The sequence below is a fragment of the Drosophila teissieri genome, chromosome X (assembly GCF_016746235.2).
Source record: "Drosophila teissieri strain GT53w chromosome X, Prin_Dtei_1.1, whole genome shotgun sequence".
In the NCBI taxonomy this organism is placed as follows: domain Eukaryota; kingdom Metazoa; phylum Arthropoda; class Insecta; order Diptera; family Drosophilidae; genus Drosophila; species Drosophila teissieri.
The window spans coordinates 19071273-19083502 of NC_053034.1; positions in this window are offsets into that span (position 1 = coordinate 19071273).

A 12230-nucleotide genomic window follows, 5' to 3' on the forward strand; every position below is an offset into this window, starting at 1 on the left:
GGAGCGGGATGGCGCTAGTGCCGGCGAAAGAGACGGCAACAGGACGCGGCGACGCCGGCAGAAGCGGCGATGTCCTGCCGGCCGAAGGACTAGCTGTCTCGCTCCAACGCAGGGCGGCAAGCGTGTGAGTCCTTTCGACCAATCGGCGGCCGGCAAAATGGAGTTGTTCCCCCGCGCTGGAAACGTCGTTGTTGTTGTTCTTGGCGCTGCTGCGCAATGAATTAATCCTTGTTAAATGTGTCGATGACACAGGACGACGTGGCAGGACGACGAGGAGCGCTGTTGCCGCTCTTCTTGCCACTTTCTTTCGGCCCGCCTGCAGTTGCGCACCGCCAGCAGAAAGTCGCAGGAGCGCCAGCCAGCCGTCTATCCACTTCGTCCTGCCGCCCAGCAATCCTTAAAACAATACATTCAGCTGAAAGTCCCCAAATGCCCCGCTTTCCCGCTTTTCCGCTTTCCCTTCGTTACGTTTTGTTTGCTTCGCTTCGCCTCGGCTTGGTTTGGTTTGGTTTGGCTTGGCTTGCCTTGGTGGCGCCCAGTGCCAGCTCCTTTCCGCTCCTCTCCTCTCTTGAAATTTTCCAGCGGGGGTGTCCTTTCCTGTTTTCCTTTATTTTTCCTTTTGGATGGCGGAGGGAGAGGGGGGGAGCGGTGCTCCGCCGCTTTAAGGCGCTCTGAAAATGGGCTCCAAATGGGCCACTCATCGGATCAGGACCTCCTCTTTTTGGGCCTGGGTCGAAATGATTAAAACTTTTTCTCGGGCACAACGAGCAGAAGGACAAGAAGGAATAAAAGCGCTCAACTGGCTACAATACACATATGTATCCGCACAAGTTCGCCGTAACAAAATGATTTGGGTTTTAAAGAGCCGATGCCAGGACGAATATGCCTGAAATAGGGGTATAAGTGGATTTTGGCCAGGAAATTACCATCTTACGAAATTAATAATAAGTTGGTAACATAAATAGACCACTGAAGCAGGCCGTTGAGATATCAAAAACAGATCTTATTGCAATATATTACTTTCAAGATAATTTATTGGTTCAGCTGACATATCACCTCTTAATCAGTTAAATAAACTAGTGACGAGCGCACCTTTAACTTGTGCTTTCAAGTTTGTGCCTAAAACGTGATCTGCTCGCATAAATAAATACCTTTTTTTTTAATGATTTAGTATATCTTGCTATTATTTTAGTCCTTGCAATAGTTTCGATTAATGTATCGCGCGTTGAGAGCGAGCCATGAATGCAGTAGTCTCCCGGTGCGCTTCGTCACTATCTGCACTGCCATTTCACACGAAACAAGACTTCCTAAAACTTGGGAAAAGTGGCATTTAACTTAACTGGAGAAAACTTAACTCCAGAATCTCTTTCAATGCATATTGTTACTTTTACCAAAAAACATTTACTAAAATGCCGAATTCACACTACTTTAAAGTGGCAATAATTTTGAACTTTTATAGCAAACTCAGTTCTTAAAGTAAGTCATTGATTGTGAAATAACCCAATGGAATTTTACGAGCTTATTTTAATTGACTTAAGTAGTACTCGAATGTTATTTTAATGTTTGTATATGTATATATCGGATTGTTTTGAGTATCTCTGTGTTTTAAAGTCAAAATACAAAATATTGTTACTTTAAGTACATCCCTCAAGGAAGTCTTGTAACAATAGCATAAATATTTGTGGCATGATGTTAGGAATAACTAGAAAATACTTACTTAATTAAAGAAAATTGCGAGACTTATGCCCCAAGAGTCATGCCGCATGCCTGAATTGAATTTTGAGGTGTGCCAATCGACAATCCACTGCAGCGTTCTTTCTTATTCACTCCGCAATTGGCACGGCAATGCTTTAAGTTTGCATTTAAATGCATGACGTCGGGTCAAAGGGCATCCGGCACACACATGTGTGTGTGCGTGTGTGAGCAACTAAGTGTTCTCTGTGGGCGAGTGTACGTGGGCAAGTACTTTCCCGAAGTCAAACACGCACATTTGCACTCACACGGGCTCCCATAAGGGGGGAAGGGGAGGCGGAGTTGGAGGGGAAGGGGCAGGGGCAGGGGCAGGGGGAAGTGAAGCAGGCTATTAAGCATCCATTTAGGATACTAATTTGTGTATCATTACAAATTGTATCTGTGCACACACGCACACAGGCAAACCGTTGGCCACAGCCACTGCAGAGCCACCATCCTCATTCCTCCATCCACCAGCCACCAGCCAGCATCCAGCTCCGAGCCACCGCCCACATGGCACCCAGTGCCACCATCCAGTGCCACCCATGCGACCCCCAGTTGCCCCCCTTGTGCCAGCCCCCTCGCATTCGCCGCAGGCAAACTTGCCTTGGCTCTGCTCGCATGTTACTCATACGCAGCGTTGGCCACAAAGAACATATCACTGAAACCCGGCGACTGCAATGGCAAACGAGGGGCGGCTGGTGGGGTGCATGGTGGTGATCATCATAACATCAATTAGGGCTGCTATCCATCTATTCCATTCCATTTCATTTCATTCAACCAGCAAAGCTCAGGCAAAAAGCCAAGGAAAAGCCCCAAAAACAAAAACTCACAACTAACAACCAACAACCAACAACCAGCAACCAAAATCCAGCAACCAGCAACCAAGAGCAGATTCTAGCCAGTCTTCGTCCTTTTTTCCTTCTATTTATTGATGTTTTTGCCCTGGGACGACATCTTTCAATTTTTGCCAAAACCGGGGAGGAGTCCTGCCCAACAACCGATTGCTGCTGTTGTTTTCACCGATGATGGCTTACACACACGCACACACACACACACACACACGCACTTCGCTTTAGAGTCCTTAGCCAGGACCTTTTTTCTGTAAGCGCACACAGACATATGGGTTCTCAAAAAATCGAAAAGGAGGGAAGGAAAAAAAATGGACCACCTAGCCATCACTTTGCAGGCAAGAAAGAAAAATGTATCTCATTGATGTGGCTTTTTAACTTTTCATTATTTACCGCTAAAAGCATCTTTTAAAAATTTTCAAATAGCTGCCGCAACAGAAAAAGCGCCCGACACAACAACAACAACAGGAACAAACAGAGCATTGCTGAAAAGGGAAAAGTTCAAGGAACAGCCAAAGCGAAGAACAGGACTAAAAAATGCGAAAGACAAAAAAACTAGGGAAAATAAAATGAGAATTAAGGATGAATTCCAGTGTAGCGACTACCAGATACCCACTGTATGTAGCAAGCCAAATTGCGTGCATTTGTTCCACCTTTTGAACTTAGTGGTAGATCCAAGTGATAGATAAGCGCCATGTTCCTTATAGGATCTACCATTTTCACAGCAATCTATTACGATTAGGTAATATATTGAAGTATCATCAACAGTTTTATGTAAAACATTTAATAGGGATGAATATATATTTCTTGTACACTTGATTTTCTATTTACTATACACACGTACTTTATGCGACTTTAGAAAGGTATCTGAAAGTTTTAATGTTATTTTTTATAGAACGGAATATATTCTTAAACATTTAAATCACTATGGAAATTGAATTTTGGATTTTTAAATATGCCCATTCGCGCGACGATTGAGGGGTATGAAAAGGAAAGCAAAATGAAAATGGTTGGGTGCTCGGAAAGTGCTCTTGCTGCCCACCCCCACCCCCACAAACCGCCAACCCTCCACCCACAAACCCCCTTCCCCCCTCCATCCACCCTGCTCCCTTGCTCCCTTGCTCCCCCGCCCCCATCTGCTCAAACGGCTGACGCCATTTTGCCAGGACTTTGATATCACCCCCATTCGCCTGTTTCGTCCTTCAACTCATTTAGCCGATGCTGCTGTCATTTTTTTGCTCCTTCCTTGCGGCTGCACCACGCCCACTACTTGGAGCACTAGCCCCCGCCACGCCCCCAGGCATCCGCCCACTCAATATTTCTTTTGTGATGTCTGCGTGCGCCGTTAAGCATTTCTCCCTCCCCTTTACAAGCGCCAGCGACTCCTTTTTTATTTTCAACGTTTTCACTTTGATTGCAGTACGCATTTTTACTCCTTGTCGCGCTTAAACGCGCTTAATTTAGCCTATTAGTTTCCCGAATGCTTTCAAACACAAGTAAATGCCCACAGGAGTGGGGAAGTTCAATTACGCCCGTCAAGGCGCGATTCGAGCCAACCTAAGGATGCGAGCCTCTCAGAGGTGTCCTTATGCCACGCATCGCCCTCCACTGCGCGAAATGCACTGAGATCCTATTAATTCACCAGCATTATGAAATCACATTCGGAAAAATCACTATCTGTTGGGCTTATGCATCTATGAATCGACTTGCCTTATTGAAGTGGTTTATAGTATGCCACACCGTAATTAAATAGCACAGCTTTTATACGAATAATTAGAAAATTATACACGTACAATAAATGGGTATACTATATTCGTTTAAAATATGTAATCCAAAATGTATAGATGTCCTCGATCAGGAGTCGATTTAGCCATGTCCGTTATTTTGTCCGCGTGTCTGTCCGTATGAACGCTGTGATCTGTAAAAGTTGAAAACATTGATTAAGGATGCGGCTTCTATACGACACAACTTTGAACATACGACTTAATTGATTATTTTTAGCACATAAATAAATTCATGAATCCAATATTAACTCTAGCAATAATGCGCGAAATGCAGTGACAGTCCTGTGAATTAACCAACATCATTAAATCACACTCGGAAAAATCTATTGGGTTTATGCACGTATCGATTTGCCTCATTGCAGTGGCTAAACACTACACCTTACTTAAAAGTTTCATTTTAAAAGAGGAGAACTTATATTCGCCTAACGTGATGGTTTTAAACCCATAAACAACCAAACTAATAAATTATATAATATATGTAACAACAAGCAAACAAGAAGATATAAATGCAACCAAACTTTAAAATAGCTACATACATAGGGTGCTAGTGAAATTGTTAAATATTTACTTTGTATAAATGACTGGCATGAACATTTATACAATTTCAAATATTTTGCCATTTTTCGATCCAACTCAGTTTTGGCGCACTGAAGTGTCCAAAAGTATGCTACCTCATACTTCCAATCCAGATGTGCGATTGAAATATCTTAATGCTCCATTTGTATCTCTTGTTCGTAGAGTAAGAGGGTACTATGTTTTCACATTTGTGATACCGTGATACATATACTCCTCTCGCCCTACGCGTAATGGATATCAACAGCAGTGGAACTACAATGGAAAAACATACAAAATTACAGGGTACAAGTTTCAACAAACCAAATCAAAGCTTAACCTATGCGAGTCTTCTTCGTGTGATATTTTACCCATTACTTTCCTTAATCTACATAAATCAGCTTATAAGATTTTGACGTCGACTTTTCGTGGTTGGTGGCTGAACTTAGATTTTGAGTATTCAAATAAAACAAATCTGTTCATTCCTCGACACAACAAGTTGACGTGAAGGAGCAGCAAACACAAATTGAGTGAATCGGGAAAACAGAACAACTGACTCTGCACTGGTCATGGCCTCCAAGCGAGCAAAGAAGTAGTATTTGTGTCCCAAAAGTCAAATATAACTTTTTTGGAAGCTACGGGGACTTGTCCAAGCCAGCTTGGTATTCCTATATTTGTGCACTCCAAATACTTCTTTTGTGATAAAGTAACTGCCTGTTTATGTTATAAAAAGATAAGCTTTCCATTTAGCTGAGTAACGGGTATCTGATAGTCGAGGATAATACTTAGATCGCAGTTCTCATGTCTGCAATTGTGTTCATCTGTGTTCATCAAATCGAAGTCTCAGTGTAACTTGAAATGTTGGTTATATTTAAAAAGATATATTGATGTTATCACATTGGAATACATAAACGTGATTTGCATGTCAGCGATCCAAATTGAAGAGAAATCTCATAAACTCAAGCTTAATTACTTAATAATTAAAATTGTTGTGACAACACTGGGAGAATGTTGAAAAAAACACTGAAAAAGGATAATAGCTGCGTCTTTAAGAGTTAATTATTCAAATGAAACATTTAAGGCATTCAAATCTTTCGATTTAATTGGCATCATTTTAAGAAATTCAATTTCACTTTGCATTTTCCCGTATTAGTGAAATACCAAAATCCCCATTCGCCTTTGTACATGTGCAAAATGGCGGGGAATGGAGGATGCGTGGGTGGTTGGGTTGGTTGGGTTGGTTGCTCCGCCTCTCCTTACATTTTCCACTCCTACCATTTTCGAGATACATCAAAAACTACATGCAAGAACAACAAAAACAACAAGAACAACATGATTATCATGGAGTCGCAACAGAAATCAAGTGAATGTCCCTTGATGCTGAAGATATACTCAAAACTCATCGCAAAATGAAAAGTAAAAAATAAAATAAGGATACTCATATAGAGAGCGGTGTGGGGGGGCGGGGTGGCGGGGTGCGGGGGGAGGATGGGCAAGTTGCCGGATGGAAGAAGGTAGAAATGGAAAAAATGTCGCCCTGCTGTTTCCGGAAAAGTGCTCGGGGCGCACATATGTCAACTTTTTGTGCCGCTGCCTTTGCCTTTGCAGTTCCGCATTCGCATCCGCATCCGCATCGGGATCCGCATCTTGCTGTGCTCTGCCATCCCGCTCGCACACGCACACTTTGTGACAAGTTTAGCGAGAACTTTTTTGACGGCACGCAGGACTCGGGCCGAAAAAGGACGAGAAAGGACGGGAAAGGACGAAGGGCAATGCGGCGCACTTGAAGAGCGGCACAACTTGAAATTGGAAACTTTTGAATGTCCCTCTTATCAAAATCGTATAATTTGAATGTAATTTGCAACTGAAAAGGGGCGATAGCATGCGGCCTCTCCGCATTTCCGGCTCATGATCCCGTTCCCCTCATCTCCATCCTCACCACCGTCCTCATCCTCCAGCGCCTTCGTCCTTGCTCCTTGCTCCCTGGTCCCTGCTCCTTCGCAAAGGCTGACCATGCGTGAACGCAGGCGAGGAAGGACGAATAGCTGATGGACGGATGGATGGACGGATGGATGGACGGATGGATGGATGGATGGATGGTCGCCAGTTTGGGCTGTTCGCAGCACTGCGGTGAAGTCAATGAAACGACAGGTTGCTAAATCTTTAATGGCCACCGGGTGCGGAGACAAAAGCTTTTAAAAGCCCGATAAGCACCAGCCAAAAGGCAATGTTAAGGGGCTATTTATGGCGAAAACTTGAGTCCTTTATCAATTCTGGTTAACTGTCCGATATGATCACAATATTCAATTAATGACCAATTTGACAAAGTTTTGAGGCAGAGCCTAGGACACATTTGTGTGTTTGCTGGGAACTTTTTCATTAGATTAAATTAATTGTTGCCAGATTTTGCAGTAACAAAACAGAACATTTCTTAGGCGAGCGTGTAATGTAAATTATCCAAAAAATATATATAATATTTTAAATTAATATATATAAAATGCAACTGTGCATTGTTATGAGTAGATTTAAGAGTATGTTCTCAAAATGAATGTTATTCATTACCTTCTTTTTAGCAAAAGGAGTAGCACGTCTATTGAGAACATGGAATTATATTTAATTTAACATAATTGTTGATGAAGATGAAGATGATTTTTTCAATCACTGAGATTTAGAGATATATGATGGGATTATGCTTATGAGTTTGTATTCAATTGTGTGTATTTAATTATTTTATTAAGGTTTAACTATTATTAAGATGACTTTTTGAATCAATGAGATGGGGAGATATATGATGGGGTTATATTTATGAGTAGGTATTCATGAGTTGAGGTTAAACACACATGATTACTTAATTTGCCTCACTTGATTACCCAATTGTATCCATTTATTCGACGCGGCTTGCCTTTCCTGAGCACTCCAACCCATTGGCGACCCATTTGAATGCTCGGATATGATTAGCCCACTCGGAATGCCAAGGCCAACAATGGGCAGAGATAGAGGTGCGGATAAGACGCGATGAGCGTGAAAAGCCTGACCCGGACAAAGCAGTGCATCCGCATTCGCATCCGCATAGGCATAGGCATAGGCATACGCCTCATCACCATCATCGTCATCATCATCCGTATCCGCTTAGCAGTGCCGGCGACCGCAATCCAACTAGCAGGATTAGCCCAGCCTTTTACCCCACCCCAGAAGTTCCAAACCTTGCAAACCATCCAACACAACCCATTCCAATCCATTCAAACCTCATCCCCTGCAACTGCTCACCCCTCGAACAATTTGCCAACGCACCAGCACCAGCAAACAAATAGCGATGATGACAACAATTTAAAATCCATCAAGAGCACAAAAAGGCCTCATTAAGTCAAGAGGGTGACGACGGCGATGGGATGGGCGTGGAACCCACACCCACACCCACATCCACATCCACACCCCCATCCACAACCATACCCACACCCGAATCCGAATCCGCATCTGAATCTGAATCTGAGTCTGAATCCGAACCACTTCGCCAACGCCTCGGTGCGGCAGAATGGCAAAATGTAAGCATAAGACACAATAGTAATTATTGCCTAAATAATTTCAAATGAAGCTCAGCACACGGGCAGTTGAACCTCAACCTCATCCTCATCATCCTCCTCCTGCGTCCTCGTCTCGATGGGGTGGCAGCTTGGCCAAAAAGGGGTGGCGGCACTCCCGGTGGTCCTGCACAAGTGCACTACACGTCCGATTTCAATTGGGACGTTTCCATCCACATCCACATCCTCATCCACATCGACATCTTTCCAATTCGCCTGTCAACACAGCCGACCTTCAAGCGCGCTGATCGAGATCTATAAAAGTCGATTAGGTATTTCCTTATAAGAATAGCATTGCATTACGACCACCAGTTACTTCATCATTAGTGAATATCACATGATCTCAAAGAAAAAAGTAGTATTGCGCTTTTAACCCTCATCAAATGGTATAGTGATAAGCTGTGTCCGTCCGTATAGCTTTGTCCGCTTGTACGTCCGTTTCTATCTCTCCTAGTTTTAAGGTCCTCATTATGTAACAGTCACTAAAGAAGTCGAAACAGACTACTACTTCAAGAATGTAGATTTTATACAAACAATCAGATTCGTTGCTTTTTATCGTATTCTATTTAGGAATTTAAAGCAATCAAAAGCTGAACAAGATTCCAATTCTTATAAAATCAAACTTAAATAGAAAGAGAATAAGGAAATTTAACTATCCTTATTACAAAATGAACATATATTTCGTTTTTATGGACGTGAGAAAAAAGTTTATTTTTCATTAGGGGTTGAAAAACAATGCTTTTAATTGAATAGACATCGTTATATAAATTTGCATAAACTGGAAATGGTTTCAACTGAAAGGGTATATAATCTTCGGCCTGTCGGAGTTGGTTCTTTATGAAATTAAGAATGTTTACAGTATGTTCTAAACAAATAAAGTATCTAAAACAAAGTAACACACAGTTATAGTTATAGGGAAACTATGTGAAAACTTTACTAATGACGAAACGTTCATGGTCCGTTTGTTGTTTTTAAGCATTGCAAAGGTTCCTCTTCCAAGCTAGGATTATTTAGGAATGCCAAGTTGGAGTAGCTCCGGCCGATGAGTGCACAACCAGACCCTAATCCGAGAATTCAAAGAGCATTTGCAATCGGAGAAGTCAAATCCCTAAATAGGCACTCCATTCGCCCTAATCCAAGTGCGCATATGCTCGATTTGGCGTTCAGGCGCCGACGCGTTCGCATTTCGAAAGGGTAGGGGAATGGGAATTGGACTTGGAATGGGAATGGGAACGGGGATGGAGATGCACTAGAGCACTGGGACGGACCTGGACCTGCCGGGAGTCGTCCTTTCAAGTGACTGCGATAGCCAACACCTCGGGGTGTCGCTCTAAAGCGCACATTTGTCGCTCCGAAGGGGAAGGCGCTGCGACTTGGGATATCCTGGAGGACAGGGCTTCCTGATGGACAACTGCGTGAATCAGGACCAGCGACTGGCATCTCCAATGCCTCAATGGCCCGGCTGCTTGTCTCACTGCTTCTCTGGGGGTGGTTCCTTCACTCCACTCTACTCCACTCCACATCACTCCACGAAGTGCGTCCGATTCCACCCGCCAATGCCATTGCCATCCATTCCAATCCCTCCCTGCGATTTCGACTTCTATTCCACTGCCGATGCCGCCTGCACTTGCCCTAATGTGTCGATGTCAATGTGCTGGTAATTCGAGTAGGCAAGGACACGTCCTGGGATGTGCCTCTTTAGCGTCGGATGGCAAACAATTGTGAAATTGTAACAACCATTCAGTCAGCCAGCCGCGTTGTGTCGAGCTGAACTGAACTGAACTGAACTGAACCGGAGGACAACAAAGAGTCACTGCGATAACAGCCAAATGAAGATCAAATGAATTGTGGAATTATGCCACAAAAATTCGAAATCAATTTGCACATGTGTTCCTCCTCCCGCCTCCTGCCTCCTGGCAGCTCCTCCTCCTGCCCATTTCCAGTTCCATGCCCATTCCCTTTTTCTGTTGGCGGAACTCCTGCGACTGGCAAATTAAGTCAGTTTGGTTGGGCTATTTGTGTACTTTGCACTTGGAGAAAATCTGTTTTTTTTTAAGCTAATGCAAATTGTTGAATCAATATTTGTTCAATTTTTGCTACATGCTTTCGAACAGCTTTAGAAAATAATCAAAAACAGACATAAATCACTATAGTATAGTACTTCTTTTTACAACTATACCAACAAAGTTCTCAATTTAATTTGTATTAATTATTGTGTTAATTTCTTTAAGTATTTGTAGCTATTTATGAATTAATTAGCTAAGCAGCTGCTTTGGTTGACATTACATTCCAAAAAGGGTCGATTTGAAATAGTTTTTACATATTTTACCACATAATATCTACCTAAATATCTTTATAACTGATATGATAACATATATAATTTAAATGTCAATTTCCATTTTTAATTGTCTCTGTGGCTTGAGAAATTGAGGGCAAAGTTTTAAGGTGCTGAAGCTTATATCAATGTTCATGATGGCGATTATGCAATCGCTTTAAGGGAATCCTCCACAGGACTCCCTCCATTCGATGAATGCCCACTTGCCGGCGAAGAGCTTGTTTTGCTGGCATTGTTTGGCCACCGAGGATGAGCGAGGCTCCCCCAGGATGCCCCAGGATGCAGTCGAGGCAGTCGTGGCAGTCGTGGTAGTCGAGGTAGTCGGGGCAGCCGAAGTTGGAGGTCCTTCCGCCGCAGGTGCGAGCAGGTGAGGGTCCACCTGGTCCTTTGGGCGCTCTCCTCCTGGCTGTGAGTGGGTGCGTGCGTTGACGTCAGCGCAATGCCTTTGTTTGCCGGCATGCGGATGGCGTACACGTCCACATCCGCACACACATCCGCATCTGTATCCGCGACCCCTGACCCTCGCCAGCGGCCTTGCCCCCGGCCATTAGCCCTCCAGCACGGGCAGGAAGGGCGGGAAGGGCAGGACGGGCAGGACATCACCCAATTTGCTGCGACACGTGCCTCCACTTTGCCGTCCAGCAACAACAACAGCAAACAACCAGCAACAGGAGCAGTCAAGGAGTCAAAAGAAGTCAAAAACCGTGTCACGTGTGCGGCTGTGTTCGCTAATTTCGTCACCTCCTCTTTTTTCCAGGAGCTTCCTAATTTCGCACGGAATGACAATGCTCGGCACTAACCACCTCGTCCACCTCATCCTCCTCGTCCACCCCATCCATCCACCTCAGCCACCTCGTCCAACGACTCGAAAAAGGAAAAAAAGGAGTGCCACGCCCACAACATGCGAATAAAGTTCGCCAATTTTCATTGGGATTGTTCGTTCGGTGGGAAGTGTCTGTCTGATTTTCCGGGTTCACGTGTATATGGGTCACGCTTTGAGTGGCAAAATCTATTAAACTTATTCAATGCAATCATTTTATTTGTTTCCGATTCCCCCTTTAAAAGCACGCGACCAAGATAACCGGATAAGCCAGATTATTTGAAGATGCCTTGGGGATCCAAAGGGACCATTTCGAGTAGTAACCGTAAACTGACTGATAGCAATAGGTTTCTTAAAAATTCGACTTTAACTGCAGAGGGTTTTGTAAAAGCACCTTGATTTTTAGATGCTTTTAAGCCTAAACTAATAAATATTAGAAACACATATTTACATACAGAGAAGTTTTCTCCGTCAAACTAGGAAAGACCTATTAGAATCAACTGAGACTAGAGCTGATTGACAGCAGTTGCACTTTAGAGGCCTGAATTAGAGCATATTGTATATTGTGTTGCCTAATTA